Below are 27,603 nucleotides of genomic sequence, written 5' to 3'. Positions count from 1 at the left end.
AGCATGAAATCAGAACTGATCCCTGGTATTACAGTGCATGATTCATCATTACAAAATGTAGTAACATCCTTTGCCTCTATAATGATTTTCCTTTACTGATGTCACCACCAAGCCCTATTATCATAACGGATTATGTTAACCGATATTTCTGGATTCCTGTGCAAACTAAGGGTACATTTACACGACAATGAAACGCTGTTGTCGTGTAGATGAACGGCCAAAATGTTTTACATTTTTAAAACGGTGTCATGTAAACGGCCCCTAATGGGACATGATCTCACCCTGCAGCCCACAGCAGGGTTGGGCAAAATTCTGAATTAAAGATAGACTAGGTTTTATAGGGTTGAACTCAAATTGCAACAGCATTGTACTGTAAACAAATCAACATAATGACAAATAGTCCAATTGAACTTCAAGCTCTAAAGTCAGAAGTAAACACATCACTTCTGCTTCAGGAACTATAGATCCTGAAGATACATCAGTGTTTTCTCTCTAATGACTAAATAACTGTTGGAATGGCAAGGTTCCTCAGCCAGCCTCTTTTCTAGGTGCATATGCTTTTTGAGGCATTAACCGTCCATCTGAAGAGCACCTCAAAGTCTCAAAGGAGAGAGAGAGAGAGAGCTCCAAAGGGGGTAGTCTGTAGCTCTTGGCTTTCTCTCTGTGATTCCCGCCTTGTGTTGCTGAATGTGGCGTGATAAGTGTTAGATGAGTTACCTTTGATCTTGGGTTCTGCATAATTCAGATGTTGTCGCTTGCTTGCTCTATCTGGCTCTGTGGCGGAGAGGGGCGAGACTTCTCCCTGACTCTGCATGTTCTCATGGATTTTCCAACCACTAATTAACGCTAAATTTTCTGAAGATCGCATTAGGCATACAAAGATTAGCATTAATCGTTCTTTATCAAACATGTTGATTAAATTGGGTGGTTAATAGCACGATAATAGCACTCTTCATGTCTTATCTGAGAACTGTTTCTTGTAGCTGCTTCAGAGCCGTGTGTAGCTTCGAATTCATGGCATGCAAAAAGCACCAGATAACTGAATGTATGTTCCACGACAGATCTACGCCACATGGAATGCTGAGAATGATAGGGATGTGAAATGCTAATGTGAAACAGCATGCCATGCTGAGGTTTACACTACACTGTCATCTGATAAATATCCGCTGGAGAATTCCCGGCTTTGTCTGTGCCTGCCTGTCTGCTCGTGTCACACCAGTGACTGAATACCTCGTATATCAGTTGTAGTAAGCTGTGATTCCCAACCATACATTTTTCTTTAAACACACACACACACACACACACACACACACACACACACACACACACACACACACACACACACACACACACACACACACACACACACACACACACACACACACACACACATATATATACACTAAGGAACGTTACTGTACATATTAATATTGAATGATTTCTGAAGGATCATGTGACACTGAAGAATGGAGTAATGGCTGCTGAAAATTAAGCGTTAATATTACAGGAATAAATTATATTTTAACATGTGACCCTGGACCACAAAACCAGTCACAAGGGTCAAGGGTTTTTGGACATTGAGATGTATACACCACATGAAAGCTGAATAAATAAGCTTTCCAATGATGTATGGTTTGTTAGGATAGGACAATATTTGGCCGAGATACAACTATTGAAAATCTGGAATCTGAGGGTGCAAAAAAATCGAAACATTGAGAAAATCTCCTTTAAATTTGTGCATTTATATTCACGATTGTGCAGCATTCACTCGCAAAAACTTTTTTTTTATTATTCTTTTTTTTTACGGTAGGAAATTTACAAAATGTCTTCATGGAACATGATCTTTACTTAATATCCTAATGATTTTTGGCATAAAGGAAAAATTGATCATTTTGACCCATACAATGTATTATTGGCTATTGCCACAAATACACCCGTGCGACTTGTGACTGGTTTTGTGGTCCAGGGTTACATATATTAAAATAGAAAACAGTTTCTTTAACACAATATTATATTATATATATTTCTCATAACACAACATTAAGTCATCGCAATCAACGCAAATATCTGTTGAAACCCCTAGCAAATCTAAAGACATTATACACAAAAAACTAAAAGTTTAGGAGTTGTTTGTAAACAATAATGTGATAAATAATGACAGAACTGTTTTATTATGTATCTGTGTTTTATCTGAGATCCTAACAAAAAGTGCTATTGTTTGCTCCTCAGACACACATGACTTATTTCCACAGGCATCTTTCAGTGATTAGGCTACTGAATTTGTGGTACATTTTAAAGAACTATTCTGCTTTTATTTACATTTTCAACTTTCTTTAGTGTAATGTTGCTGTTTGCGCATGAAAAAGGTGTGCAAAGTTACATAGCACAAAGTCCACTCCAAAGGGAGTTATTCTAGATCTGTAAGCACTGTTTCTGAACTCCCTGAAACACCTTGATTGTAGTCTTGAGTTTTCTTCCTGGAATGTACATGTCACAATATTCCTAATTGAAATAATTCCTAATTGAAATAATTCCTGCCCAAGGCATATGCAAAAAAAAAAAAAAAAAAGTTGTGAGGGGCGTTTGTTTTTACGCCATTGTTGAATTGCATTAGTAGTGTGTTGAAAAGTCACTTGAAGTGATTGACCAATCACAACACACTGCTCCAGCTGACCAATCAGAGCTCATTACCCTTTTCAACAGGAGGGGCTTCATAGAGACAAAAAAAAACAAAAAAACAGACAGACTGGGAAGTGAGGTGCTGCAACAAAGTAAAATATGTTAAAGGGGTGGTATAATGCCCTTTTCACAAGATGTAAAATAAGTATTTGATGTCCCCAGAGTGTGTATGTGACGTTTTAGCTTAAAATATCCCACAGATATTTTTATATAGCATGTTCAAATTGTCACTTTTTGAGGGTGAGCAAAAACGTTTTTGTTGTGTGTCCCTTTAAATGCAAATGAGCTGCTGCTTCCGGCACAGAGGGCGGAGCTTCGATTACCTCCTCACACAGACATGCACTGAAAATTTCTACAACTTTTAGCCTTTTATGTTCAAACCAGAGTCAGAAAAAGATGGAGAGCCTCAAGAAGAAGTGACAACATGTAGAATACAACAGGACATTTTTGAATGGTTAGTTGATGAATTTATGTAGCTTATGTGTAGTTATCTTCTAGTCATTGATTAGCATATTCTGTCATGATAATCTATAAATCACGTTTCTGGGGGCGGAGTTTATGTACATTTTAGGGTTATTGATGTCACTAATCCGGGAGGAATGACGTGTAGTCCCTACCAGCCGTTTGTTGTAGTCCTTAAAAAGCAATTTCTTTTCAACATTACACACTAACTAAAGTTAGAAAGGTGAAATCATAATCAACCACCCCTTTAAAAAATAATTTTTTTGGAAAATTCAAGCACGGAAACCTATTCTTGTAGACCCCAAAAACAAAATCAACACTATGTAAAAGGGCATTATATAGTCTCTTAAAAAAAAAAAAAAAAAAAAACTTTTGAAACATTTTATAAAAAAATAATATAAAAAAAAACGTATCTATATATGGGTATAAAAAAGGAAAAACCCCAAATAAAGACTTTAAACAGATGATTCTGCACCCGTTCTCTTCTCCTTCACTTCTAAACAGTAGGCTTACTACATCCCTCTTACTACATCCCAAAAATTCAGTTAATAAAATAACGGATTCTATATTTGTCAAACTGCACGATAACATCTGCATGTGTAGACCACCCTTCATATGACATGAATATGAACTTACAAACATAAACATATGTCATAATACAGTGTCAATATAGCTATAAACACACATCTAAATCCACAAGTTAATATGTAGCTAAAGCTATTTTTTTAGTATGATTTAAATAACAGTTGTTTATATAGGCGGACCAAACATTTATACTAAAGATCAGAGGAGAGAGTGTTCTGGCTCTAGATGTAAGATTATTGCTCAAGATAAATCCTTTAGCACTCTTTATTTGTTGAGTTCATTTAAGTGTAAAATAAATTTAGAGAAGAGTGTGCAAAAGCAAACACCCACACATGCATTTGTTCTCATGTCTACAGCTACAAGTACAGAGATCATCCACACAGACGTTCTCTGAAGTCCAGCACAGATTGAAGCACGTATTCGCAGCACCGTGAAAAAATGCAGAAGAGGTTTGATTTAGTGATGCATTATCCACTATCACAACAAGACAATCTCACATTCAATAAATGATTATTACAGTGGAAACTCATAAGGAGCTCAGAGAGAGTGAGGGCTGATAAGGGAACATTTTCCCTGTCAAGTTTGTACAACAGATGAATATAATTTAGAGAGACCTGTGTGGGCAGTTTATATTTGCTAAAAGCTCAAGCGGAACATCTTCTCATATAAAGTTCTCTCAACATACAGCAGAAAAAATTACTGATTCTTTTTCAGCCAAGTATTGCAGGGACTATCATGAAAAATACATCAATCACTGTTGTTATTTTATATTATTATGTGTAATAACTGATGTTTGCTAAGCAAGCGTTGTTTGCCAAAGAATGAGAAATTGCTATTTTCATACTTTGGTTTAGTAAAAAAAAAAAAAAAGAAACGTAGCATTGAACTTGGTATTAAAGTATAGAACTTATTCTGTACTGTTTTTGTTAAAGCAATTTTCATGTTAATGTGTGCCATTACTTTTGGGTCAATATTGTTTTGTCCAAAATTAATTTAATTAAAAATGCAATTCATTCATTCACCTTTATTTACGAATGAATATTTATTGCGATGTTTTTTGGGGGAAGATTTTAAAATAAAGTGATACAACTGATATCTTAACAAAGAAAAAAAGTCTTATTATTTGGTATAATCTCTTATTATTTTTTCTTAGAAAATATTAATATTCAGATACTTAAAAAAGCTTAATTTTTTTACCTTAATATATAAAAAAAAAAAAGAAAAAAAAATTAAGATGTGTCCACTCACATATTTAAGGCAAATATGATATAATTCGTCAAAACCATTGGAAACCAGCATGAATACAAAGAGTACATTTCTACTAAATAGATTATTCCTTTTCTTTATTAAAACACTTTTATTTCTCACTGACCCACCCCTCACATTTCAGAATATATATTTTTAATGCTTAAGTTCAGTTAGGAAATCACTCATCTTAGACCTTCCATGACAATAAACCTCTTTCTGTGACCAGTAGAGGGCAGACGTCTTGATGAAACCCAGAAACAACCCTCTTCCATTTCCCATAATCCGCACACATTCTTCCTCAGACAACCCAAACTCTATTCAACTTCAAGACATCTGTGGCTGCGATAATAGAGCAGAAATAAGGTATGGGAATCAACACGTCCTTCCATCATAGTGAATACAACTTGACAAGATGCCTACCGAGCGTGACTGTGCTTGCAGGCGGAGTAAAGACTGGCATAAAGTGCGTGGCTGATATACAGATGAACATCTGACATGCCAGGGGAAGAAGGAGTGCTGTGCATGCTGTGCAGTGGATTTGACAGGCAGATAGTCTCAGTGCTTGGGTGTGGTGCGAAAACAGGTACAGACAACTCAGTCTGTCGGTATTTAGAGAAAGTAAAAAGCTAAAATGCTGCCGCAGCATCCCTCATTTTCATATTGAATAATGCTGCATGTGTTTTTTTAACAGGCGGTGTATGATTGTGTGGTCTAGCATGTGGATGTGGGTTGGAGAAGCAGTGGCGGATCATTAAGGCACAAAGTGTAAACAGCAGCAGGCCCACAGGGAAAGGCCTAAACGTACCCTCCTCACAGAAGATCAATAGCCCATCCACAGAGAGCTTGCCACTCACTCATGCACACATTCATACTCACACTCACTCTTATCCTTTGCAACAGTCTTTGGCCCTGTCCCAAATGGCACACTTCATGCACTTATGGTCTTGTGGACTTATAGGCTGCCACGTGCACGTGTTTGTTAACTCCACAAGACCGTAGGGTGTCCCGTTTGTCATTTTAGGTTTCAGAAAGGTGCTCGCGAGCTGGTCTAAAGTTAATATTGCAAAAATATTGCGCCAATAGGCAGGTCCACAACACGCGTACACTTTGTCCCGTAGATGGTCTGCTCGCGCGCTTTATACTCGTGCACGAGTTCAGTTTTTGGGTTCGCATATTCCGCCATGTAAATAGTGAATCCGCGTGAGCGCAACTGGCTTTTAAAGGGAATGGGAGATGAGACTCTGATTGGTTTATTGCACGTTACGCCCAAAACACATCCATTGCTCAGTAAGAGAATTGGGACAACCCTTTTAGACCATACGTCGGGTACGCCGACCATTTTTTCCGTCGTTAAACTAGCAAAAGTGGATTCGGACACGCCTTAAGTGCGCTTGCGCCGTGCGCTTTAGATCATGCGCTTAGATCGTTAAAATAGGGCCCAAAGTGCCATTACGTCACGAAAGTGCGAACTCGGAGGAAGGCTTCATTTGAGACAGGGCCTTTGAGATCGCCAGTATTTTACTATCAGTTTTCTGCCACTTAGATTCTCATAAAATAAAGATGTCATTATTTACTTATTAGTAAAAGTGACAAGGGGCTGTCAGAATGCACTTCATATGACTCGTACACACTATATTCCAAGTATTTTGAAGGATATTTGTGTGACAAACAAATTTACTGTAAGTTTAAGTTATTCACCTCTCTGTAGCTCATTAGACACTACATCAGTAATGTTTGGTGACAAGATGCATAAGAACCAATGTCATTTTGTGATAATGCACCATTTTTCCAGTTCATTTCAGTGCTTCAGTGGAGACGATTATCAGTAAATAACCACATAAAATTCAGTCTGTTCCTCTCACAAAATGATTTTTGTACTATTGTAATACTGCTTTTTTGTCATTTTGGGAATCGATAAACCCAGTTCATTTTCATTATACTGAAAAGAGCAGTCATCGTATTCTTCAGAAATTTACCTTTTGTGTTTCACTGAATAAAGACAATTTTTTTTTTTTTCTAATTTTTTTTTTTTTTTTTACATATGATATGTCTGAGTTATCTATCCCACACTTTTTGAGTGTTGAGTGTTGAGGACTGTTGTAATTCCTAAAGATCTGGTTGTTCTGGCAATGTTCTCAAATGTTGTATTTCTAGGTTTTGAACATGTAAAACTTCTTGACCAAATGGTGCGCTGAAACTCTTAAATAATAGTGCAGATATGCTGATGTATTCCAGGGTGGTGGATGGTTATGTTATAGTCTCCATAGAAACACAGGCGCAAACTCTTCTGGAAAGTCCCTTCCCAAACACTGACCACAATGTGTCAGTGTGTGAGTGCATGAGTTTAACATTTAGTCTAATTCTATTCACCTCCATAATGGGGTTTAAATTGCAAGAGTAAATGTTCAAAGAAAATATTATAGACTACCATTGTTACTTAAACGGGTATGTCTTAGCACAATTAACAATAATCCTACATGTCATGTTGAAACAGAATGTGAGCAGAAAATTTGTTTAATATGACTATTAGTATTTACACGAGTACAGGCTCGGCCATTTTAAATTAAACATGCACAAGGCTTTCAGTGTCAGCTGCTTCCAGTTATTTTTGCTGTTATTTAGTCTCTTGATGTTGTAAACTGGTATTTGTTATCATATTATTTTAATTTATTATCGTAATTAAAACACACTGGTTTTTTATCCATAAAATAGTTTTATCGTTTACTGCACTTCATTATTCTTCTAAGTATTTACCTATAGCTGCTAATGAATCGGAAGTCTTGCATATTCACAGGAAATAGCTTACTTGCGCGTTTCAAATAAGTGGATAATACGGAAATTCTAAAGATTTCATTGGTCATGTCAATGCCAGTGATGATTGCCTATCCAACACTAAAGCCTAACCCTAACCTTAAAGTCACCATGAAATCAAAATGGACAATTCTTGTTTTTTATGGAATATTGCAGTATTTAGTATAAATTATTTATCCATGCATTCCATTTTTTTATTATTAATGTGCCCTCATAATCTTTAATCAAAATAACTTCCCCTCCCACTTGCAGAAACATATTTTCTCTAATGATGCGTTTACTGGTGATCCGACGATCCAATCAATTCCTGATACACAAAATCAAGTCCCGCCCTACATTTTTTCTTGGTCGAAAAGCGTTTAACTCGAATATATGTCACAATAGGGAAGAAAATGATATCACAACTTACATTTCATGCTGAATTTAATTTTAAAATAGCTTTAGCGGTAGCACATTCTAATATAGCATATAACCGTTTGTTGTAATCGGATCCAGCCATGACATTTCTGAAGGCTGAACTGAATCCATGAATTCTGAACTTTTCTTGATGAATTCGGCTGCAGGTTTGACCTGAACTGGTTTGGGGGGGGAAATCATGCAGATCATTCAGTTATTTATAATACAAGGCCAAGGGTAACTACTGACATGCTGCTATTTGTGATATTTTTGTTATATTGCTTTCATTAATAAGTAATATAATGAAGAAATTAAAAGTGAGAAACTTACATTTCAGACAAAAATCGTCCATTTTGTACATTTCTTCAAAGAACTATCGCTGGCAAAGTTGAAAAGATGCCACACAGTCAAGCTTAGTTTGCCTATTAAAGTACATGCTAAAGGCCGGTCTGGATCACTTCAAATCAGTGGAGCGGAGTGACAGATTCATGGCTCGTAGCGTTCTGTAATCACTCGTCTTCAGCTCCACTCCGTTTCAATTTCCCGTTCCCTGTTCTGAGCGAATTGAACATTAAGTGCAACTTCCCAGTGTTGTTGTACTAAATAGTAGCTGAACGCCGCTGTCATTTAAATTAGAGAAACTAAATAACCTATAATAGCCTTAAACTTTTTTTTTTTTATTCTAAAACACGATTTGTTTACGGAGCCACAAACGTCATTATGTTTTTCTTATACTTTTTAATGGAACAACCTCCCACCCCTTCTTTAACTGGGCCGGCCAACTGCTCCATATTTGGATTACACATTCACACACACTCTTACGCACGCCTCCACACACTCACTCCCTCCGTCAAACACACTCACTCACTCACTCACTGGAGGTGGGGGCACGGAGCGATAGAGCTATTAGCTCGGGCTGCAGCAGACATCATTGTACGAGCGGAGGGGAGACGATTCCACCGGTAGTGCGCGAGAACGCACGGAGCCCTGGCAACACGGAGAGCCTCGCGCTTCCCTGCCCGTTAGACCGTACAGTAAGTCCGTGCATTTCTGTTACCAGCACAAAACTGTCTTTTGGGTTTGCTTGGGAAAAATGGCTAGGAACTAAAAGACGCAGGGGGAACAGAATGTGACGTTTATTTAAAAACCCTTGTAAATATTTACTGTGACATTTGCACTAATTATTATGTCATCCTGTCTGCGATCGACTGGGCGAGACGTGCAAGATGTGCTGTTTGTCATCTCGATTAAAAATTATATAACTACTTTGAAGTAGCGCACGGGAAGCGGGGCGGTTACTTGCGAGCTGTAAGCCCGAGCAGGGAGCGCTCTCGCCGGGGCTGGAGTAACTGCGCCACCCCGCCTTCTTCCATCGCTCCTGATAGACTTATAAACATCAAGTTATCGGTGGATTAATGATCAGTCAGCTCTACTTTTTAAAGACACTGTCACTCACCCTATCCGTGCGCACTTCTGCTGAGTCAACACTGTTGCTGGAAGGCTTTTTGATGTGAAAACACAATCGCGGAAGTTTTAGAAAGAGTTGCAATTTCAACCCTTGTGCACTGTTTAATCCTGGGCTACGCGGTTCATGCAAGTGTCTTTTAAATTGATAATAGCCCTTAATAGTATGCGACAACATTTGTCTCCGTTTCACTGTCACTTTTTTTTATATATATAAATATAAACTGGCTGTGTTTTAATACCCAGTAGGCTACGTGTCGTTTTCGGGCATCATAATGTATGATTCCTAAAACGCAGTGTGATTTGTTTGGCGCGTTTTGAATTGACTCCAATACTGCTGTCTAGGTAGGCAGCCTTACTAGGTTTGGAGACGCAGCCATTGAGTGTATCCCGTCGTGATGTCACTCGGTTCATCCCGGCTGGTTATATAATGAGCTGTTGCTGTGTATATTTCATGTTGGCAGGGCTGATGGGGCGCTAGATGCATTGTGACCGACATGCATTGCCGGGTTTTGTTGCTTTACTAAATAAACGGTGCAATTTAGCTCTGATTATGTAAACAGTTGGTTAAGACAGCCTTAAGTAGGTCTTTCGTTAGGGCCAGTATCATGATGTCACATATTAATATACTGTACTGTGTGTTCTGTTTATTAATATACTATGCGACATGTAGCCTTGAGTTTGTGCATTTTACAAACAGTTCCATACTGTAGCCTACACATATTGTGCAAATAGCCTTAACCATTTTAAATGAGGTTTACTTTGCAACGATGTATTGCACAAGTCATATGACAGTTATGTTACACTTTATACTGCAGGATACTATGCCGCACTATACTTTTTAACACATTGTTTTGACTTTTGAGCTGATTGTGGCTCATAGCCATAGGTTTATGGCTCATGGGACAGTTGCTTATATTATACTACTATACTTTATTGCACTGTATTCTAAACTATACTTCAACTATTATTTATTTAAATATAGCACATTTAATAGCAATATTGTTGCCTAAAGTGCTTCAGTTATTACTAAAAACAATAAAACATACATATATAACAACATTTACTGAGCCTAGCAAATGAAGGCATGACTACACACTTTTAGACATATACCCCTCACACAACTTTATAGTGAGATCAGTGTAGAGAGACAACTAAATAAAAATAATTAATTACTATACTGGAATGTATAAATGTCATTTTTATTTATTTAGTTTTTAATTTATTAATTTCATTTGTAGATATTTCTGCACAGGTTTACCGCAGTTATGCACAAACTATACTAATACTATACTATACTATACTATACTATACTATACTATACTATACTATACTATACTATACCATGATGCAATGTGTACTGTAGAGCTTTTGCTTTTGAATAGACTTAATTATGCAATGGTTCATTGTTGATAGGACAAATGCAGCATATTCTATTCTGTTCTATGCAATGTATATACAGTAGCTTACATTTTTGGATTTAATTGTGTGCAGATTTACAGCTTATAGGAAATTTGCAGATAAAGCGAAGCAAAAAATTCCTTGTGGAAACATTGTTACTCCCAAAGGGCTTTTTAAATAGAAAGAAAACATCTTCCTTTTGATTCAGTTTTTTGAAGAGATATAATTCACTTTTAGAATTCGCATGCCATAAACAGGCAAAGAAAGAAGACAGCCGTAGTGAGAAATGAAATTTACAGCGCGGAAAATTCTGCCGTTGATTGTTGAAAGACCAGCATGTTCAAATAACTAAGGCGGATTGTTTGCAAGGTCACCGTGCTGCAGTTTCACTGTGTTCTGCAGAGTATTGCCGCCACATGCTTGGTTTATTATTAGTGTACATTTCCATGGCTCTTGGATGATTAAGAAATCCTAGTGCTTTTAATGAAAATCCTATTGTTTCGGAGAGCGAGCGGATTAGTGTTTCCCTTTTTTTGTGTGGTTGTAATACATTTCAAACGGTATGGGCTGCCCTTTGCAACCTGGGGACTAAGCTGTCTGCTCTGATTATGCAGTGAATGCTTTTTTTTTTCAGAGGGATTTGTGCGGTGGTGATTTGCTCAGTGCTATAACTCGGTAAGCAAATCTCTTTTTAATGGCCCCACTACCACTTACTTTTAAATGCTAATGAGCAGTAATTAAGACACCGAGTGGCCTAATCACAATTGCACTAGTGCGTCTGCTCATTTGTTCGTTTTTACACACACACCTGCCACTTATGAAGTGCCCATTCTTATTTCTCCTTAGTAGCTGCGCTGTTCAAACTACTACAGTGTCATGGGAGTTGAGTTCGATGAACCCAACTGAGCTTGTGACAGATGCATGCAAGGTTAACTTGTCACACTCGAGTGCCAGTGAACTATGGAGGGACACACCTCCACCTGCAGACACTGCTTACATAATTCCACTGTGATTGACAGGGAAAGATTTAGTCAAATGGTGAGTAGAGCCAACTGGACAAGAAATTTGTTTACACATCGGAGGGGCGGAGCCTAAAGTCAGCCTGGTTTCACCCTTTGCTGGGAAATTAGTTTCAAGTTAGACCTATCCAGGCAAGCTTTTAAAGTACACTCCCTCACAGGTATGCATGCATGAACTCAAGACTCGGGTGGCATTGTTCTGCAGCATAAAAGGCACAGCATAATGTTACGGCAAGTTTTTCTCTTAGCTCTAACCTTCTTGCCTATAGCTGCTTTTCTGTGATTGAAATCTGAGGGAGGACAGTCCACTGTGTTGCCCCTTAAATCTAATACTTCATGGAGTGTTGGTTATTTGATCACAAATTGGCCATCTTTTGCTGTATACACCTGGCAGTTTTTTCCATATATACTTTTGAGTTTTAATCTCGCCACACACAATGTTTGTGCAGAATGCTTTGCATTATTTTAAAGGAATAGTTCACCCATTCCTATTATATTTATTCTACAGAACCCAAAAATGATATTTATAATAATAATTATAATTCGTTACATTTATATAGCGCTTTTCTTAGCAAGTGCTGGTGGATTAAAAGGGGGAATCTCCTCAACCACCACCAATGTGCAGCATCCACCTGGATGATGAGATGGCAGCCATATCGTGCCAGAACGCCAACCACAACCAGCTTATTGGTGGAGAAGAGACAGAGTGATGAAGCCAAGCAGTATGTATGGGGATGATTTAGGAGGCCATGATGGATAGAGGCCAATGAGCAAATTTTGCCTGGATGCCAGGGTTAAACCCCTACTCTTTTTTTCCGAAGGACATCCTGGGATTTTTAATGACCACAGAGAGTCAGGATCTCGGTTTAACGTCTCAAGGACGAGACATTATTTAAATAATGTTTCAGCTTTTCATACAATGAAAGTCAATGGGGTCCAAAAGTGGTTTCATTTAAGTTTAAGTTTTTCTGTACATTTTCAACCTAGGCTCATTGGACATGCATGCCTCTACCTAAATTTTTGCATGCAATTCACTACAGTTTCCTGCTGAAATGAACACTAGAGGAAGTAAACACCAATAACTTTATATTCTTTCTCACAAATCATGATTATTGATTAATAAAGAATTATTTTCACATGGTTCCTTGCACAATGTTAGGTTATTATGACCTCAAAACACTTTTACCATAGGGCATGATTTGTAAAGTAATTCATTTAGATGTTTGCATCACATAATCAGATCCACATGAATGGCTTTTCCGATGTACTAGTAAACTTGCTCGGTAGCTCACCCGGTACAGCATTGCACTTACGATGCAGAGCGCTCGATAACACTCCTGTGAAACATGAGTTATGATAAAAGGGTTTAGAGTTTAGTGTTGGTGGCAATGAAAAATCATTTTGCATAAATGCTGTCACAGACATGTATTTCCAAAGAGCTTAAAATGGAAAGGAATATTTTAGGAGCCATTCATTATCAAATTAAATCAGTGATCAACACATGTATACAGAACCCATATTCAATTATGGTATTAACATCAAACCTCAGTGTCATTGTCATTGTGTTATGACAAATTGATGTTATGTCATATGACATGCATCAAGCATTGAGGTATGATGTTACTGACATGTCATCACATTGTAAGAGAGGGACAGCGTTTATGTTTACGAAATTATTGCAGAAGTCTTGCATACGTCACCAGAGAAAAGTCTGTAATTTCGCCCAAAGATCCTTTTATGACATTTTGATTAAAAATTATGAGGTAATTTTTTTTTTTTTGAAATGCAACATGCATGGACAAGTTGTTCACAATAAGATCAAAAACGTGAATTTTCCTTTCATGTTGACTTTAAAATTCTTGTTTTAGCGCAGTGGTTGATTGACAGGTGAGTAGGCGGTCCTTCACTGCTTCCCTGGACGCCTCAAAATGGATTAGAGTTTACACTACAAATGCCATGTACTCACGTGCGATTTCGACTACTTCTGAATGTGATGTGAGAGATTTGATCACAAAACATTTTGGACCCCATTTACACCTGTTTTTATCTCTGTAGGCTTGTGATTAGATGCTAGTACCCTGTTTAAACGGAGTCTACAGGAGTTCAATGTCCTTTCACAGTGTCAAAGTCTCACAGCAGAGAGAGAGTGTGAGGTGGGGAGAAGGAGGCGAGGAATGGGAGGGGAATGGGATCGATTGAGCAATTCTGTTTCCAGACCTTTATAGCCCTTTTCTTTCATCTCTCAGCTCTATTCATTTGCTCTCCCTCCATGGGCGCAGTACACATCCCCAACCTGCTTTTGTACTGCAGCGCTCAAGAGCTTTTTTTTGATATCGAGATGAAAAACATTCCTTTCTCCAATGAGTGGATGTCAGCGTGCGGGCTGCTCGTCTTCCTCTAGACTCCCCGTGATGGCTTTATGTATAGCCTGAATTGAAGCTTTTTCTTTTTCAGCTGAACAATGGGATAAACGTGAACGTGCTTGAAACTGTTCATTGTTCAGTGGATGTTATGTAATTAAAAAAAAAATGTATTTAGGTCCTCTTATTCTTTTTGTCAAAGTGTGACGTTTCAGGTTCATCAATTAATCTTTTCATCCATCTAGAAGGATAGTTAAAAATAAAGCACTTGCATGAATAAATCACATGCAAGCCTTCAGAAATCATATCCAGGCTCTACTGCTTGGAGATTAACATAGCATATGTGGTTTCTGGATGGCCAGGAGTCATTTTTAAGTCTTTAAAGTCCTATTTAATAGACTTGTGAGGCCTTAACGAGTCAGAAATATTGTGATTTTTTTAGTTAAAAGCACATGAATGATCAAGGCAAGCGAAGTGATACCTGGGTTGTTAAACATGTTGGTGGAAGGCAACGCTTCAGTATAGATTCAAGTAGGGCTGCATGATATTGGAAAAATGTGAATTTTATTTCTGCAATATAGAATTATACAGAATTTTTTAACCAGATGACTTGAATAGCTCAATTTGGAAATAATTCATTATTAAGGAATGATTGGGGATTGTGTTTCATACAAAATAAAATAATTTTAAAAATCTGAAGTTACTTTTTACTCTGAAGACTGTTTGTGAGTGAGAGTTTTGTTTTGGTTGAACATTTTGGATTGGTTAAAAACTTAAAAAATGTGGATGTCCTCTTCATAAGATCCAACTTAAACCTATTTCAGTAACCATAAGTTGAACAAAAGAGTTTGAAATGAAATCTTTCCACTTGAGTTTCCACATTCCCACTGTTTTGACATTATGACTATAAAATATGATTTTTATTAAATAAAAATATTAAACAAAATATAAAAATATATTGCAATAATACTATTGTGATACAACATAAAATATTATATAAAAAAAGGTATTTCATAACACACTCTCTAACTAATATATACATCCTAATTTCAGCATTACCATTAAACCACCATCAAGCTTTTATTTTGGTGGTCGGCCCAGCAAACAAATATATACACTCATGATGTCAGTGTGGCTCGACTCACAGTAAATGAATCAAGTCACTCTGAGACGCTGTATATTTACATATTTACGTATATACTTCTGTATTTTGTTTCCAGTTTAAATTCTGTGATCGGCTGACTACTTTGGAAGTAGCAGCTTACCAGGTGCATGTGAAGGCACTTCAAGGCAGCATCAGCTGATCTGAGACATTGTAGTGAAGATTGGCTCCGAATGAATCGATAGCTGAAGTTCTGAATGGCAGAGCGTGAGTGTAGCGGCTCTATGTCAGTGTTGGGATCGATGACCCCTCTATGGGCCGGTATTCTCCTCTGGTGCGGATATCTGTGTGCTTGGTGCTCCCTCTGGGCATATCCAGACAGTAGAGCCACTATTGATGCCACTCTTTCACCATGAAAGCAACAAAGAACAGCAAAGCTTCACGCTCATGTGCAGCTGGTTTAGAACACGTAGAAAATCCGCTTTAAGCTTGTCACGGAAAAGGCCTGTTTGTGAAATCCTTAAGCAGAACCCTCGTTTGGAGCCTCCTTAAAGGGATAGGCCTAGTCCAAAATTCAGCCCTCATTTATTCATCTTTATAGTTCCAAACTTGTATGACTTTCTTTCTTAAGTGGAACAGAAAAGTAGATGTTTAGTAGAATATTCATGCTAATCTTTTCCATACAGTGAAAGTGAATGGGGATCACAAAAGTACACAGTCGAGATTTGCTCTATAGTATATCTCATGTAAAGCAATACGTACTAGCAAATCTTGGCTGTGTGAAGATATATCATATTAAGATATCATAAACGTTAACATCTTGATTTTCTATAAATCTGCTTTGAAACAATACGTATTGTGAAAATCACTATAAATGTGACTTGGCATTGGCAAGTAAAAAAAAGAAATAAAAAGGGACGATAAAAGCATCATAAATAACTCTTCCACTATTTTGCAAGTCATTTGAAGCTGAGTGTGGTGAACAGATTTAAACTTATGTCCTTAATGACCAAAAATTGTCCTTTACAGTAGTACTCACCATTTACTTTTATTGAGTGGGGAAAAGCAGCTTTAGCATCCTGCTAAAAATATATCGTTTTGTGTTTCGTTAAAGTCATACTGGTTTGGAACAACACGAAGGTGAATAAGTGATAACAAAGACATTTTGAAGATGTCAATGATGAAACTTTCATTTATTGTATCATTTAAAATAATATTTCATTTGACTTTCATTTCATTTATCATTTATTCTGCACGGATTATTCCGTGAAGAATGAGTCTAAAAGCCTCATTCTCAAAATATATTGCACAAATTATACATTAGTCTGTTATTGAGGTTCTGCACAAAGCTAGACGTCTGTGCAGTGTTAGTGTACATTCATGTCTCTCAACCTTTTTATCCCAGCAGTTGGCCTTCATTCATTTTTAATGGCATTCACTATGTAGTTTGGAACTAGAATTGCCTTATTTGTAATGAGGAACTTGGTAGGGAAAAATTGCCCACCTATTTTTAGGCTCCATACTGTCAGTCTCATGTTTCATGTCACTAGTAATTATTTTAGTATGAAAATGACTAAATAATAGAGCATTATGTGGCTGAATATCTCATCTCTGCTTCTTCCTTTCCATCTGATATGTATTACGTTTTGAAACAGCAATAAATTTAGCTTGTTTTGAACTGTTTTGCATATAGTTCATAAACAAAGGGCAGCTGGAACCATTTGACCAGCATGTTATGAGCCCTGAGGCAGAGAACACACAAATGAAGACCAATTTTCCTGTTGCCAAGATGCCATCCTTCCTGATGCAACTAGGCAGATAAATAGGACCACCAATGTTCTTCAACCGCAAAGCATACTTCTGTCTGCCCTCACAAATCATGCAGTACAGGGCGGGATTACAAATTAAACTTCCTTGGAGTGACAGCTTGATTGTCAGAAGAGAGAGTGAGGGAGGCAAGGTAGGGGATTCCATAAAGAACGAATTCCCGAAAATCTTCTTAAGAAAGAAATCAATACATTTCTTAAGAAAAATATTAAGAAATTCACATGAATGTTCCTACGTGCAGTTCTTGAAAAGTTCTCAGTATTTTCTGAGTCACCACACTGTAAAAAAAAGAAGAAGATATGATAAACAAGTTATGACAACATATTGTATGTTTATTCATTGCTTTAACTTTTTTTTTTATGTTGAAATTACTTAAACATCCAAGTTGATTGTACTTAAAAATATAATTCGGCAACTTTTTTTTTTTTTTACAGTACATGATATCAAAATAGATAATTCTTATTTTTTTATGGAATATTGCAATATTTATTATGAATGATTATTCCGTGCACATCATTTTATTTTATTTTATTCATGTGCTCTCGTAATCTTTAACTAATATAAGTCCTCCCTCTTGCAACGACATCTCTTCTCTGATGATGCGTTTACCGGCGCGATGACGGGGCAACCGGCCACTCACACGAGATCACAGCAATTGCAAACCACAACCATCCAATCAGTTCCTGATGGACGAAATCAAGTCCCGCCCTACATTTTTCTTGTTCGAGAAGCCATTTCACTTAGCCTGGAAATCCAGACCTAAATCTAAAAGATTAATGGTCTGGTGTCGATCAATGAAAATCAGCCAGCTCGAGGGGCGGCACCAAGCATGCATTTGAAAATCTCACAGCACGCAATTGGATAACACTACGACCAATCACAACAATAAACCCCATACGCTTAGCTACCAGCGGAGCTAACTGGTAGATTAGACTCTTCTGGTCGGCAAAACAGCAAAAACACCCTACTTGCAAAGGAACGATTCGAGCGCCGTCTTCTGTTCCTCTTTTGGGAAAAAGCCAAGTCTAACTCGTTCATTGTAGCGGCCAAAGCCGTTTCAAACCACTACTATTTATCCATAGGCATCTTGCAATGTTTACTGATGACTTCGACGTCACACGCTGTCGTCATCTGTTTAGCTCGCCTCTGGCCCGCCTATATCAGATAACCCGATGTGATTGGTGCAGCTCAGATCGAGGGGCATATTTAATGAGCTCCATTGCTCGACACCAGAGTAACTCGCTGAGCAAATTCAACTTGTGCTCTCGCGAGAACTCTGGTTTACCAGGGTACATTTCACTCAGATATACGTCACAATGAGAAGAAAGGACTATCGCAGCTGTCACAAAGGATTGGCCCACAGAAGTGGGAATATACCGGAAGATGTCTCCACCTTACCAGGTGAGAGGGATGTAGTGGGACCTGCCAAGCATCATGGGTCTCACAGCGGGTATCAGGATTGAATACTTCCAGCACAAAGGAGGATATGCACCGAGAGAGGAATTCAATAACAGGAAAACTGCATGGATACAAACAATCCGTGGAATACCGAAATCCACCCTTACCACTGTTATGTTTGGCATGATAGAGTGTTTCCTTAATATGCATGCTGTATTATTCAGGTGACGTGAAGTCCCTATAGCAACTACTCACCTTGGTGAATTTTGTGGAAAGAATGCAGAGTTTTTGGGCAGGGTGCAGGGACTTCACTACAAGCTGTACTTAGTGCAGTTACAGTACGTTGAAGGAATTTCCTGAAGTTAACGTTGGCCTTGAATAGACAAAGTGTGGTTTTGACAAAGGGGAGACGCACCAGAGAAAAACCAGGCCGACGCAAAGCAAAATACTGCATGCTGAGATAAAACAAGCAAACGGCCATCCCAGTTCCGTCCCATTTCCCCTCTTAAATGATGTCACTGGAGCGGTGGAGACGCGCCAACTTTGGAGGGAGAGACGCTCCCCTTTTTTAAATCCCGTAAAGTCTTTCCAGAGAGACTCTCAGAGGAGTCAGCCAGAAAAGCATTCCTCCCTCTCGCATCTCTACCGCTCTGTTTTTTTTTTCTTCTTTTTCCATCAATCCCTCCAACAATGTGTGTCTGAGTCAGCCAGAGGTACTTAAAACATAAATTCTCAACGTGGGCACACTGAGAACAATTGAGTGTGTTCATTAACATTATACAGCTCTCAAATCATTTGGAGGAGATCACAGATCTCATAAGTATTATTTAATGACTGTTAGCTGTATCATAAAAGGATAATCTGTCTGTTTTCCATTGGCTAACGTTTTTAGTGGTGATTTTTTTTTTTTTTTTTTTGTTAGTTAGAGGTCTGGATATTAAGTAACTAAACTTTAGCTATCTTCAAATCATGTGGTTTATTGATGAGAGGTGTGTTATTCATTTTCTGAGTGAGCAAAACAGGAAAACAATAGTGTTGCACTGATATAAAAATTCTTTAATATCTTGTCTAAATACATGAAAAAGTGATTTGTTAAATAAAATTGTTAAATGCTACAAGTGAATTTAGGCTTTGCAACATTATAATGTACTGAATGAAAAATGGATATTTATTTACTAAATCGTTGTTTTTTTGTCATTATAAATATTCTATTTATGCTATAATATTAAATATATATCATTTATTTTATAATATAAATCTTAATATATAATATTAAATGTTGCATATGCTGAAATTCAAATTGTCTGAAGTTTCCATTTAAAGGGATGGTTCGGAGTAAAATCAACCAAGGGTCCTTTGCACCATGACCTCGAGCCAAACACCCCCCCAGAAGCCTTTTTTCCCTTCGTCGAACATTATGAAAGTTAGAGCTTATTTAGAGATATCAGCCGAATGGCTTAGTGCAGGCGCTAATGGATCCAAGGATGTATCCAGTAAATTACCCCACTAATAATGCCCAGAATGGCACCAAACTTCTTCAGTAGTACAAATAGGTTCCTATCTGTAGGTTTGTAAGTACATCAGAAGTTTATATAAATAACACTTGCCTGTTGGCTTATGCTACCGCTAACCCGGACGTCAAGGTCACTTCCATTATTTGGGAAAAGTCTGTAAAAGTCCTGGCAGAAAGCGATGCATAAGGATGTAGTGTAATGACGCCCATTTCCAGGAATGCACTAATATTTTGTTGGTAGTACCAGTTTGCAGCAATTATTACTTACCACTAAGTTGTCAACACTTCGGAAAAAAATATAATTTGTCGTTACACTACATTATGCATCGCTTTCTGCCAGGACTTTTACGTGCTTTTCCCAAATAACGGAAGTGACCTCGGCATCCGGGTTAGCGGTAGCATAAGCCATCAGGCGTAGTGTTATTTAAATAAACTCCTGATGTACTTACAAACTTTCCAATGCCTCTTTTTATGAGTACAGAACCTATTTGTACTACTGTAGAAGTTTGGTACCATTCTGGCCATTATTAGTGGGGTAATTTACGAGATACATCCTTGGATCCATTAGCGCCTGCACTAAGCCATTCGGCTGATATCTCTAAATAAGCTCTAACTTTAATAATGTTCGACCAAGGGAAAAAAGGCTTCTGGGGGGGTGTTTGGCTCGAGGTCATGGTGCAAAGGACCCAAGGTTGATTTTACTCCGAACCATCCCTTTAACTTTAAATTATTCGTGTTTTTAAAGATTAATTTTAAGTGAGCATAAGATGACTGCAAAAGTAATCTAAATGTAAAATAGAGGAAATGAGCATGAACAATTTAATATCCAATTCTGGCCGATGAATATCCAATATGCATATGTATGAATTAAAATATCTCTAATCTCGACTGATATGGCGTACATCCCTAAAAATCACTAGAAGGGGGGGACACAAACCATATATAGAGACCAAAATATAATTGAAACTTGAGGGTGGGCTCTTTTGAAAGCAATAGCTAGCAAACATAAAACCTTAGCAACTTTTGCAATTTTGCATACAAAATGTATGTTTATGAGAAAATCTTATGTCTATAGTGGCTTATATCTTAACTAAAAAGCCTGTTAATGATAAATGTGAAGGTTCTTGCTAAATAGGCCGTCTCTTGCACAGTGTCAACAGCTGTCAGCGTGCTGAAGCAGCTTTGGGATGGGGAGGTTTGCAGGTTGAATGAGCAGCAGGCAGTGGACTGATGAGGCCTGACACAGATGAATGAGGTTAATCTGAAGGCCACCGTGTAAAGCGGTATCCCAGGTGTCAGCAGTGACTGAGAATTTTTACCATAAGCTACTGCACAGGAAGTCCAGATATCTGTTTGTTTACTGTACTCCTCTTGTGATGGTTACCCAACCGAAACCGCCATCTCAGAAAGCACATGGAAAAGAGGTCACTGTAGTACACGGCATGAGGATGTTGTGCTGTCGATGGGTCTTGTTCCTGAAATGTTAGCTGTCTGTGACATCTGCAGATCCTCACTTGATTCTTAATGCAGGTTTAAAGAGGTCTGCTCGTCCCCGCATGCATTTTAAGGGCATCATAGAAATCCATATTGAGCGTAGTAAATAAAGTCAATGGTTTAGCTGGAACGGTAAAAGAGAATTTTCCCATACATGAAACAAAACACATCATATCCACAACAAAACGAATGATTGATCAGTTTTGAGGGCTTTTTGTTTGTGTCTGAAGGGTTTTTTTAGGGAGAGAGGTGTGGTATGCAAAATAGATACTACAGCCTTGGCACTGGTTCTGTTAAACATTTCATGTCACGTCTGGAATTGCTATTTATTTACCCTTCACAGTTGGAGGTGAGAAGGAGAGCAGGCGCAAGGGAAGGGCACAGGGCGAGTTCTCTTCTTCATCTGGCTGAATGCAGACAGATATCCATTTCATGAGAAAAGACCATCTAATAACAGAACATATTTCCTAGATAACTTGATAAATCTCTCTTCTTCAGTTGTGGTTAGGACATATTGAAGCTTGTTTCCACCTCTGAATAAAACATTTTAAAAGATAATTGCGACTTTTTACTTTTTATATAAATCTGACTTTTTTGTTTTGTTTATATCTCGCAATTCTGACTTTATAACACGCAATTGCGACTTTATATCTCGCAATTCTGAATTATTTTCTCAGAATTGTGATATAAACTCGTAATTGCGAGTCAGAAGTCCAATTCTAAGTAAAAAAAAAGTATTTTTTTCCAGAATTGTGAGTTTATATCATGCAATTCTGACTTTATAATACACAATTGCCACTTTATATCACGCAATTCTAAAGTCAGATAAAAAGTCAGATTTGTGAGATAAAAAGTTGCAATTACCTTTTTTATTTTTTATTCTGTGGCGGAAACAAGCTTCCATAGGGGCATGTTCAAAGCCTGAAAGGAATCAGCACCAGGGTTATTATAGTTAGCTAGAACTAAAAAGATAAAACAACTTTTATTACTTTAAATAAAATAAACTTATACTGAAATAAATTATTTAAAAAAGTCCTGGATCCACTTAGTTAATGTAACATTACATGCCAGCACTAGTGATGCACTGACATTTTTTTATTTTCATGAAACTGAAAAATAAAGTTTGTTATAGATGTAATATAGTGCACATATTTGGAAAAATGCTCCTCTCTTTTTTTCTAGCTAACTAACATGTTTATGGTCATTGAATGGCTTTCCTGAGGTAACGTGTGTAACATTGTTTACAAGCTGTTTTATTGACGTTTTTATCCAATTGAAACACTGATGGAACAATTACATGAGACATGATACACATCAGTTGTACTGTTTCTTTCAACATACCCAGCCCTTGCATCCACACAGCTGACATGTTAACCTGTTGTAGCTTATCTATATTGTTGCACAAAATAGACACTGACACCTCATCAAAATGCTCCAATGGAGAAGCGCTAATTAAACGTCACTACAGGACTACAGGAAAATTCATCTTCACCTTAAAATTTTCTTTTGCTGAAATTTTGGTGCATCACTAGCCAGTTACCAACCTTTTAGTTCAACCTTCAGCGTGTGCAATTGATAAATGCATGGAGATGGTCTGGTATGACTGAGTGTAGCACCAGCCATGCATATCATGGTAAATGCTACTAAACCAAGCCGATCTGGCACGTTCCCACGTTCATCGCAATTGTGATTCAAGTAAAGGTCTGTACGTAATTCATAACAAGCTGCCAGAGACTAGCTTACAAGGATTTCTAGTTGACGCTGACTGAGATGATGTGACCTTGAGTGTCCATGAACTTAATAAACAGATGTCAGTGTTCGCTGTGGCCGGGGTCATTGTTGGGAAGAAGGCCATCTCGCTGAGCGTGCTTGTGTTGTTCTGGAGATTACATCAGGAAAGGCATACCAGAAAGGGGCTGGAGGCTTCTTCTTTTTCCTGTTGGGGAAATGATTTGATTCATGTCGCCTGTGTTCTCAGCAACACATTCATACTAGTTACCTCAATGTTAGAGCACAAGCCGAGCTTTGGCGTTTTCTCTCAGCCGGTGACAGAGAGACAGCGGGGTAATGGGGTGTGTTGTGGAACACTGAATAGCACTGTATTTTTTGGGCTTTGAACAACTTCAGAGAGGAGGCAGTGTTTTTTTTCTGAGCATTCTCTGACAGGATCCCACCCTTAGAAGAAACATTATATGGTCGACTCGCAATTTCAAGGATAGTCTACTTTGAGCACAAAGACATTCTTTCCCATTCTCCGGCGAGCCTTCAAACTTTCAAGTCCAAAGACAAGGGAACGTAACAGTTTCCAAATAGTTTCCTCTGTGAAAAACGTTGGCAGATGATGTGCCGTAGACTTCGCTCTAACTGCTCAGATTTTGCTAGATTAGCAGGTTTCATTGAATTCTCACAGTCGTGTTTGCCAAGTGTAGCTCGTGATCGTTCCATCAATAGTAATATTTCACAATCCTGCCTGTTCTAGCTTAGAAAGCAGTGTACTTGCTGTTGTTGTTGTCGTCAGTGGTGGTGTTTAATCTCTTAAGCCTGAGGGCAGATTTTGTAATACATTGTAAAGGAATTACACATTGTTACACCAACTTTCCATAGTTACTCCAATTTCCCAAATCTCAGAGGATAAATCAGGCCTTCAGTAAGCATTCTGTATTCATTTATTTAAAAAATGTTTGTAAAGAGGATTTTTTTTCTGTTTGGTGTGGTAAAAAAAAAACCATTCAGTTTCACTATTTTTCAGAAGAACCGCATTTCATGGCAAGGCACACATAACTTTAGATAGCTATCCTCAATATTTATCCGTAGTTATCCAAAGAATAGCACTCAACATCAATGTCCATTCAATAGGAAACAACAGTGTTAAAGTAGCATAAGTTTTTGCATAATTATTCCTGTTTACGTTTCACAGCCCTTCCTTCTCATATGAGCAATGTGGAGCATTTCATTTATTTATTTTTTCTTTTTCTTTAAAACAATTAGTGTTTTGGGCAACTGTTAAGGCATTTGGAACAGTTTTGACTGAAAAACTATTTTGCATAAATATAATTTAAAATCAACCCCTAAAGGGACATGATGGCGATATAAAAAAAAGAATGTGTCAGTTCTATTGCGTTTTCTCGAAAATGTTTTGCGTTCCCTCACAAAAAGGGACTCCTTACAAAACGACTGCATAAATATGATGGGATAAAAATAAAGAAATGAATAATTATTAATCATATTATTTTTTATAATGCACGCCATGTTTTGTTTTTGTTTTCTAATGATTGTGTTATTGTGTCAAAGCTAAAAAACAATAATTAATAAATAATCGTTGTAGTTTAGATAGCATAAATATAATAGGGTAAAAAAAAAAATGAAAGTACATTTTTATTTTGTTTTATAATAATTTTATGATTGTCAAAAAGCTGAAAAAAACCCTATAATTAATAACTAATAATGTATGCTTGTTATTACACACAAACATAAAATAATCTGTATGGTATCAAAGTCAACTAATTTCTGTTTCCATAGATGACAGCTCTCCACTCTCACTTGGTTTATTTCGTTTTCTCACTGCAGTTTAATCATGCTAACTTATCACTAGGGGTCAGATGGTACTGGTAGTATTTCTGTTTCTGATAAGAAGTTTTTCCATTAAATAGGTCAGTTGAAAAGACATGAAGCACTGCAGTCTAATCTGGGAATTCTTCTTAAGGGCTTCTCGGTAACCATTACTTAAAATTGTGCAGCGCTTCTCTTATGGTTAATTAAAAGACCCCAGATCTTTCCCTCAATTACTTATCAATTATCCCGGTGCTTCTCTGTGGTTCTGCAGGGCTGAGTGGCCCGTTCCCCCTGGTGATGCGGATTTGAATGGGACCGTATAATGAAGTGAAGCTGTGTTGGTGTATTTATGCTTATGGGAGGAGGAGGGGGTCTTTTTATTTCTACCACTGCAGTCGTTTTCATTTTTTCTTGTCATCATCTGCCCCACTTTCAGTCTTTCATCTTCAGAATGGACTGTCAAGGAGATGTATGTTTGTGTGGGCGTGTGTCACCTTGTGTTTTTGTGTGCGTGCGAGTAAGATGCCTTTACACGCTTTTATGTAATGTTGTGTGTGAAATGGGTGTGTACTCTGCAGTTTATATAGGGTGAGTATATGCAGGGAAGAGCTATTTCGGGCCTCTTGTGTTCTTGTATTTGAATCTGTAAGCGTATCGCGTGGGTTGGAGACTGAACATTGAGCTGCAATCGATATGGTGTGTGGAAACTAGTGGGGTCATTGGTGAAACTTCAACTGGGGGATCCCCTGATCCATGGTACCTCTCAGGAGTCTTATATCGGTTTACCATGAGGTTAAAGTTCATTGAGTTATGTACAAGGCCTAAAATTAACTTTTTACCACACTTGCACATGATGATTGTATTGACAAAATATATTATTGGTCATAAATGTTTTTTTTTTCCCCCAATAAAACATCAGAATTGTGAATTTATTCTTCATGTTTATTTATTCTTCTGTGGCTATACTGCCCGGCCTTAAAAAAGTCGCTGTCTGGATTTAAATAAGCAAATGCTTAAGGATCATTATTGCAGTGATTATTATGTTTCTAGCATGTTATATGCTTGGAAACAGTTCTTCTAGCCCTAATTGATGGAGTGTGTAGCTTTTCATTTCTTAAACTACCATGTAGGAAGATACATCATGGCCATATTCCAGGATAACAATGTCAAGATTCATCAGGCTCAAATTGTGAAAGAATGGTTGTGAGGGAGCATGAAGAATAATTTTCACACATGAAATTGCAACTCTGAGTCCAGACCTTAAATTCACTGAAAGTCTTTGGGATGTGCTGGAGGAGACTCTACAGAGTGCTGGACTCTTGCATTGTCAATGCAATATCTTGACCAAAAATGTATGCACCTCTTGATGGAAATGAATGTTATGATGTTATTTTTGGTCAATATCTTGTATTGACAATTCAAGAGTTGATATTAGAATAATTTCTGAAGGATCACGTGACACTGAAGGTGCTGAAAATTCAGCTTTGCCATCAAAGAAATACATTTTAAAATGTATATTAAAACAGAAAGAGTTTTTTTCTATTGTAATAATATTTCACAATATTACGTTTTTTAATGATCAAATAAATGCAGCCTTAGTGAGCATAAGAGATTTCTTTCAAACATATAAAACAATCGTTTCAGCCCACAAGGTTATGAACTACAGTATTTATTTATTTAGTAATGAATAATAATAATAATAGGCCAGACACCAGAAGGCTTCAGATCTTAGCAGATATCCTTAGACCAAGTGTGGGCTAAATAACAGCAGCAAGAAGCTCTTTAGAGTAAGTGTGTGTGTGTGTGTGTGTGTGTGTGTGTGTGTGTGTGTGTGTGTGTGTGTCTCTGCATCCTTCATTACATAAGCAGGGGTCATCGCAAACAGAGACCCGCAGAGACAAGAAATGAGGGACCCTGATGTGTCTGCTGTACACACACAAACACGCACACTTTTTGTCTGTAGTTTTACAGAATAGTGATCATATAGCAGGGTCCCCATGGGTCAGGTCTAAAATTAAGGCTATAAAAAGTCTTAAGTATCTTGAGTGTTATAAGAGAAGTCTAAATGATAATTTCAATAGGTCTTAAATTTGGGCACTGTAAAACAGGAATCACGATATAGTGTATTGTGATTGATTATTAAACATTTTATTAAATTAAATGGATATGATTTAATTAAAAGAGAGTGCTTCATGTTTCAAAGTAAAAAGTTACGCGTGTTCTACAGGCTCGCGGTTTCAGAGCAGTTCGCAATCAATAAATAACCTACCACGCATTTATGCTAAGCGATTG

At 37.5% G+C, this 27,603-nt stretch overlaps 1 protein-coding gene across 1 annotated transcript in view; it reads left to right on the top strand.

Moving 5' to 3' along the window:
* Nucleotides 1-9,054: 9,054 nt before the first annotated feature.
* atxn1a (ataxin 1a) overlaps nt 9,055-27,603 on the top strand; it is a 113,071-nt gene continuing 94,522 nt past the window's right edge. Inside the window, exon 1 of the mRNA XM_082185178.1 lies at nt 9,055-9,215. The gene's annotated coding sequence lies outside the window, so the exon portion shown is untranslated. The remainder of the gene's footprint in view (nt 9,216-27,603) is intronic.

Source organism: Leuciscus leuciscus (genome assembly GCF_965113295.1).
Source record: "Leuciscus leuciscus genome assembly, chromosome: 12".
In the NCBI taxonomy this organism is placed as follows: Eukaryota; Metazoa; Chordata; class Actinopteri; order Cypriniformes; family Leuciscidae; genus Leuciscus; species Leuciscus leuciscus.
This window is presented reverse-complemented; position numbering and strand designations above follow the sequence as displayed.